Below are 7,523 nucleotides of genomic sequence, written 5' to 3' on the forward strand. Positions count from 1 at the left end.
AGGTGGAGTCACCAAGCAGAAATGGGTCATCTGTGGTAAATCATCAGCCTGCCCAGGACGGGGAAATGACAGGACTCTCGGAGTGCTGCGGGAGTGTAGCTGTTACCTCTCTCTCTCATGGTGGCTTTGAAAATCCACATTTTGTATTTAACAGGGTCAACATCAGGTGACCCATTAGGGTCACCCAGTCTTATTTTTCCTTTCATGGTTTTCAAGCAATGACGTGGAATCTGGGCACTGACTTCATGAAGGGGCAGCATGGTAGAGAGGAAAGCCCTGACATCAACCTGCCTGGGCGGCTTCTGCTGACATCCACGAATGTCCGGTAGGGGAGACTCTCTTCCGCTCATTATGGTAATCCCGAGAGCATCTCTGAGGCTTTGTTGCAATTTCAGGTCTGTCTGTTTGTTTGTTTTTAACATTTTACTTATTAATTTGAGAAAGAGAGAGAGCACAGAGGGAGAGGGAGAAGCAGACTCCCCACTGAGCAGAGAGCAGATGCGGCCCTCCATCCCAGGCCCCTGAGATCATGACTTGAGCCCAAGGCAGATGCTTAACTGACAGACCCCCCCGGGCGCCCCTGTTGCCTTTTCAGTTTTGACCAAGGCTGACCAGTGAAGGCCCAGGGCAGGTCAGTGCGGCGCAGGCGGGGTTCTGGTGACACCCACTCCCTCCTCCCATGGCCACCGCTGCCTCGAACACCAGATCCTCGTTTCCCTGGCGTCTGAGATGATTCCAGCAACAGCGACTGGGAGGTGCTGTTTTGAGGATGAGAGAATCCAGCAAACCTAGTTCATGGCGGGAAGCTCTTAATGACTGTTCTCTGGCGCGCTGACCAACGTGGTTGCTAGTCACATGTTTCTACATAAATTAAATTAATAGAAAATTGAGTTTCTCTGCAGCCCAGCCCCATTCCAGGTGGTCAGTGGCCACCTACGGCTACCAAGTTGGATAGTGCAGATATAGAACATTTCCATCATCGCAGAATGTTCCACTGGACAGCACCGGTCTGTACCATTAACTTTGAATCTACACAACCGCCAGAACTTAGGGCTGACCAGAATGATTCCCTTTGAGGTGGGAGCGCTCCCCAGATGTTTACCTGTGGAGGTGAGAGTCAGGTGAGGCCATTCTTGGAAGGGTGTCTTTTGTTCCCCAGAGATAGAAAGGGGTGATGTTTGTTTTCCACATGAAGGGAGCTTATCAAGGACCGGCTATTTTAGCCGGGGAAAGGTGGAAAGGTGAGGCCGAGGAAACCATTCAGAGAGGGCCGGGTTCTTTCCATGGCGCCCTTAGCCAGGGGACCACAGAAGGGGCGGAGGCGGGTTCCGTCTGGAGTCAGCAGAGGAAGCAGCCGCTGGAGGTAGAGTTCAGAAAGGACAACTAATCTGTTTTCCAAACAGATTTTGGTAAATAACTGACAGGAGATGGGCTGCTTCTCTGTAAGTATTAACCCAAATAATGGGGTTTAATCATTAAACCTTCTAGGTGGCTGCTTGCTTGTTTCTCTGATATTCTATTCCGGGTCACAGAATGGCTAAGGCGGCTTTAAGTGGAGGGCAGAGTTTGTTTTTTCTTTTTTCTTTCTTTCTCCCCCCCCCCTTCCTCTGTTTGCCTTTTATTTTCCACTCTGAAAGAACGTTATGGCTTCTTTCTCCTGGAGACTACCTGTTCAAGTTGAACACTGTGGAACAGGTATGTCACCTTGAAACTTGAAATTAGGTTTCATTTTCAGTCTTCTGATTGGCAAGCCTTGGATGCAACGAACTCGGTAACTTTCTAAACTTGTGTAAGTGTCACGGCTTGAAAGTTGAGCCCTTGTTTTATGAGTTTGGAAAACAACTATTAGAACACCTATGATGATTGATGTTAAGCTTTCCAGAGGGTTTCAGCCTGAATATTTATAGTTCTGTTTTCTGGTTATTGAAGTGACATTAACTATTAGCACTCAGCATGGTTTGACACAATTTCTCATTGCATGCTGCTCTTTTCAGGGGTTCAATAGCGACCTCTGTCTACTGTCTGCCTTGCTAGACAGCACAGACTTAGAACGGTTCCATTATCGCAGAAACTTCCATTAGATAGCACTGGTCTTTATCATTAACACTGATTTCATAAAAGTACCAGACATTAGGACTGACCAAAACCATCCTCTATGCAAGAAAATGGTTTTAAAGTGAGCATAGTATCAGACCAGCTTAAGGATTTCAAGTCTACAAAGGTAAAAGGCAAGACCAGCTTTGATCAGGAATCAACACAGACAGTATTTACACACGAAAGGCTTGATAACCATGCTGAGGATGTGGTGAGAGGCCTGCTCACAGACGAGAACGATAAACTCAGTGCCGTGCACGGAAATGGAAGGTGCTAGCCATCTGTCCTTGGAGCATGATTTTATGTTGTCTTTCAGATGTTGGGGATAATTTGATCTGATATCCTGCCTTTTCATTGCTTCTCTTAAATTCAAGAGTGTGAGCTGGCTGGTGATGCATGGGGTTGAGTTCTGGTCACAAAACAAAGCCTCAAGCTATTCGATCAGAACAGGATGCACTTAGTTCTAGATTACACATCTTGCCAATGGAACCACCCATCTTGGGTAAATGTTAAAGGATTGAAAGCCCATGCAGTGGATGAAGCCTACAGCCACTACAGCATTCAAAACCTTTCAAAGAGGTAAGCTCCGTGCACAAAAGGAATCAAAGGGTTCAATACCAGAGAGGATAAGGAAAGAGTTACTGTAGCTAAACATACGTATACTCTATGACCAGGAATTTCACTCCTGGGTAAATACCCAAGAAAAAGAAAACATACGGAAAATACATGGGCAAGAATGTTCATAGCAGCTTAGCTGCCTGCTATGCAAATACTTGACACATAGCAGATGCTCAATAAAAATTGTGAAATCGGACTGAGTCTTTAGGTTTTATTTGTGGCTTCACAGATGAAGAGACACCTACTAGTTGTATGTATTTGTTCATCAGTTTGGATTTCTAGCCTATAGTATGGATTACATACTTTAAGCAAAGCCATTTTGTTAACGATTTGTGTTTCAATCCATTATTACTTTAATAAAACATCAGACTGAACTCTTTGGGATAGTATTTTTCAAGTTTTTATTTAAATTTCAGTTAGTTAACATACAGTGTAATATTAGTTTCAGGTGCAGAATTTAGTGATTCATAACCTACATATAATAGCAGGTGCTCGTCATGAGTATCCTCCTTAATCCCCATCAACAATTTAACCCACCCTCCCCCCCCATCCCCCCATATTGGTTTTTTTCATTAAGAGTCTGTTTTCTAGTTTGCCCCACTGTTTTGGTTTTTTTTCATATGTTCATCTGTTTTGTTTCTTAAATTCCACGTATGAGTGAAATCATATGATACTTGTCTTCTCTTATTTCGCTTAGCATATACATGTTAGCTCCACTCATATCATAGCAAATGCCAAGATTTCAACCCTTTTTATGGCTGAGTAATATTCCATTGTCTATATATACCACATCTTCTTTATCCATTCATCAGCTGATGTACATATGGGCTTTTCCCATAATTTGGCTATTGTTAATAATGCTGCTAGAAATATTGATGCACATGTATCCCTTCAAATCAGTACTTTTGTATTCTTTGGGTAAACAGTAGTGCAATTGCTGGATAGTAGGATAGTTCTATTTTTAACTTTTTGGAGGACTCTTCATACTGTTTCCCACAGTGGCTGCACCAGTTTGCATTCCCACCAACAGTGCGTAAGGGCTCCCCCTTTCTATGCATCTTCACCAACACCTGTTGTTTCCTCTGTTGTTGATATAGCCATTCTGACCGGTGTGAGGTGAAATCTCATTGTATGTGAAATCTACATTGACTTGTATTTCCCTGATGATGAGTGATGTTGAGCATCTTTTCATGAGTCTGTTGGCCACTTGTATGTCTTCTTTAGAAAAATGCCTATTCACCTCTGCTGCCCATTTTTTTAAAATAGATTACTTGTTCGTTGGGTGTTGAGTTTTATAAGTTCTTTATAGATTTTGGATAGTAACGCTTTACCAGATGTGTCATTTGCAAATATTTTCTTTTACTCTGGAGGTTGCCTTTCAGTTTTGTTGATTATTTCCTTTGCTGTGCAGAGGTTTTTTGTCTTGTTGGAAGTCACAATAGTTCATTTTTGCTTTTGCCGTGCCTCAGGAGACAAACCTAGCAAGAAGTTGCTAGGGCCAATATCAAAGAGGTTACTGCTTGGTTCTGCTCTAGTGTTTTGGTTTCTTGTCTCACATTTAGGTGTTTCATTCATTTTTATTTACTTTTTAAAAAAGATTTTATGTATGTATGCATGTATGTATTTAGAGAGAGCATAAGCAGGGGGTGGAGCAGAGGGAGAGGGAAAGAGAGAACCTCAAGCAGACTCCGTGCTGAGCATGGAACCTGATGCTGTGACCCATTCCACGACCCCGAGATCATGACCAGAGCCAAAATCAAGAGTTGAACGACCAACTGACTGAGTAACGCAGGCGCACCTCATTTTGAGTTTATTTTTGGTTATGGTATAAGAATATAAGAAAATGGTCCAGTTTCTTACCTTTGCTTGTTGCTGTCCAGCTTTCCCAACACCATTTGTTGAAGAGACTGTCTTTTTCCATTGGATCGTCTTTCCTGCTTTGTTGAAGATTAGTTGACCATATTCTTGTAGGTCCATTTCTGGGTTGTCTGTTCTGTTCCATTGATCTGTGTGTCTTGTTTTTGTGCCAGTACCATACCATCTTGTTCACGACAGCTTTGTAATATAACTTGAAGTCTGGAATTGTGATGCCTCCAGCTTTGCTTTTCTTTTTCAAGATGCTTTGGCTATACAGGAGTTTTCTAGTTCCACACAAATTTTAGGGTTGTTTGTTATAGCTCTGTGAAAAATGATGGCAGTATTTTGATGGGGATTGCATTAAATGTGTCGATTGCTTTGGGTAGCATAGAGAGTTGAACAATATTTGTTCTTCCAATCCATGATCATGGGATGTTTTTCCATTTCTTTATGTCCTCTTCCATTTCTTTCATCAGTGTTCTATAGCTTTCAGAGTACACATCTTTTTACCTCTTTGGTTAGGTTTATTCCTAGGTATCTTATGGTTTTTGGTAAAGTTGTAAGTGGGATTGATTCCCTGATTTCTCTTTCTGCTGCTTCATTATTGGTATATAGAAATGCAGATTTCTGTACATTGATTTTGTATCCTGCGACTTTACTGAATTTGTGGATCACTTTTGCAATTTTCTTTTGGGAGTCTTTTGGGTTTTCTATATTGAATATCATGTCATCTGCAAATAGTGAAAGTTTGACTTCTTCCTTGCTGATTTGCCTTTTATTTCTTTTTGCTGTCTGATGCTGAGGCCAGGTCTTCCAGTACTATGTTAAGTAACAGTGGTGAGAGCGGACATCCATATCTTCTTGACCATGGAGGAAAAGATCTGTTTTTCCCACTGAGGATGATATTGGCTGTGGGTCTTTCATATATGGCCTTTATGATGTTAAGGTATGTTCCCTCTATCCCTACTTCAATTTAAATTTTAATTAATTTTAATTTCCTGGTTGACCCATTCATTCTTTAGTAGAATGTTTTTAACCTCCATGTATTTGAGGTCTTTCCAAATGCTTTCTTGTGGTTGACTTCAAGTTTCATAGTGTTCTGGTCAGAAAATACACATGGTATGATCAGTCTTTTTGTACTTGTTAAGGCCTGATTTGTGACCTAGTATGTGATCTGTTCTGGGGAATGTCCAATGTACACTTGAATACAATGTGTATTCTGCTGCTTTAAAAGGAAATGTTACGAATATATCTGTTAAGTACATCTGGACCAGTGGATCATTTAAGGCCATTGTTTCCTTATTGATTTTCTGCTTAGATGGCCTGTCCATTGAGGTAAGTGGGGTGTTAAACTCCCCTGTTATTATTGTATTATTATTATTGAGTTTCTTTATATTTGTTATTGTTTTTTCTGTTTTTTTTTTTAAATTTTTTATTTCTTTTCAGTGTAACAGTATTGTTTTTGCACCACACCCAGTACTCCATGCAATCCATGCCCTCCCTAAGACCCACTACCTGGTTCCCCCAACCTCCCACCCCTCGCCCCTTCAAAACCCTCAGGTTGTTTTTCAGAGTCCATAGTCTCTCATGTTATTAATTGTTTTATATTTGGGTGTTCCCATGTTGGGTGTATAAATATTAACAACTGTTGGATTTCCTTGTTGGATAGTCCCCTTTGTTGTGATATAGCACCCTTCCTCATCTCTTGCTACAGTCTTCGTTTTAAAATCCACTTCTCTTAAGTATTGTTACTCCAGCTTTCATGTCTGTTTTGTGTGATAAAGGTTTTTCCATTCTTGCATGTTCAATCTGCAGGTATCTTTAGGTCTAAAATGGGTCTTTTAGAGGCAATGTATACATGGGTCTTGGTTTGTTTGTTTTTTTTTTTTAATCCATTCTGACACCCTATATCTTTTGATTGGAGCATGAAGTGAGGTCTTTGGAATAATTAATTCAAGCTTAGGATAACTATAGGGAAGGGCCTGATATTAAAGAAAGCATAATGTTATTAGAAAATAAATTTTTAAAATGAATATATAGATACTGGAGCAAAATAGCCATTAGGCTATTTTGGCACAGAACACATTTCCCTCTGCTTTTCCATCAATGAGAATGTCTCACTGGTGGCTTCAGGTTGTGTCTATAGATGGGTGGGGAGGCCACGAGGGGCTCCCTTCTCCTTAACTTCATATATAGACAGAGAGTCCCATGGGAGGTACTGATGGAAATAGCCATAGGCTAAAGCAACCCCCCAATCATCCCGTGGGGTCACTACTGTCTACATACTCACACGTTTACTTGTGTAAAGTGGCATGAAAAAGTAGCAACCAACTGTACATCGTGAGTGACAGAGATGACAGCACTTGGGAGGCCTGTGGTGCATAAAATTTCCGAAACCCCAAATGGGCAACATGGGGGACTATTGTGAATGTCCTTAGGAAATGCTCTTCATGATGTCTGTGGACCAGTGGAGACCTAGGTGGTGAACGTGTGTTAAAAGGAAAGGAATGCACCAACTTGACAACTGCAGGGCGGGTGGGGACTTCATGTTGAGCAGTCAGGGGAAGGCCTCTCCAAAGGGATGCTCTTTAAGCTGAAGTTGGATTAGCAAGCAGCAGCCTTCCAGGGGAAAAATGTTCCAGGAAAACTTGGCTTTTTGGCAGGATGCCCTCCATGGAGGGAAGGGATGATCTTGCTGCCAGAAAGTATGAGTGCCAGCAATACTGCTGTCAGGGGGCGGAGTGATGAGGGCCGCCTCATGAATCAGGGGGTGTTTAAAATGCAATTCAAGGGGCGCCTGGGCGGCTCAGTCATCAACTGTCTGCCTTCGGCTCAGGTCATGGTCCCAAGGTACTGGGATAGATCCTCGCATCGGGCTCCCTGCTCAGAGGGATGCCTGCTTCTCCTTCTCCCACTTCCTCTGCTTCTGTTACCTCTCTCGTTGTGTCTTTGTC

General features: G+C 42.1%; 1 long non-coding RNA gene across 1 annotated transcript; it reads left to right on the forward strand.

Annotated features, from left to right (window-relative positions):
- Nucleotides 1-1,509: 1,509 nt before the first annotated feature.
- LOC132007529 (uncharacterized) lies at nucleotides 1,510-5,513 on the forward strand. The gene is made up of 3 exons (XR_009401386.1): nucleotides 1,510-1,695; nucleotides 2,411-2,673; nucleotides 5,378-5,513. It is a non-coding gene; the product is annotated as an uncharacterized LOC132007529 (long non-coding RNA).
- The last annotated feature ends 2,010 nt before the right edge of the window (nucleotides 5,514-7,523 follow it).

This window comes from Mustela nigripes, chromosome X, assembly GCF_022355385.1.
Source record: "Mustela nigripes isolate SB6536 chromosome X, MUSNIG.SB6536, whole genome shotgun sequence".
NCBI classification, from domain to species: domain Eukaryota; kingdom Metazoa; phylum Chordata; class Mammalia; order Carnivora; family Mustelidae; genus Mustela; species Mustela nigripes.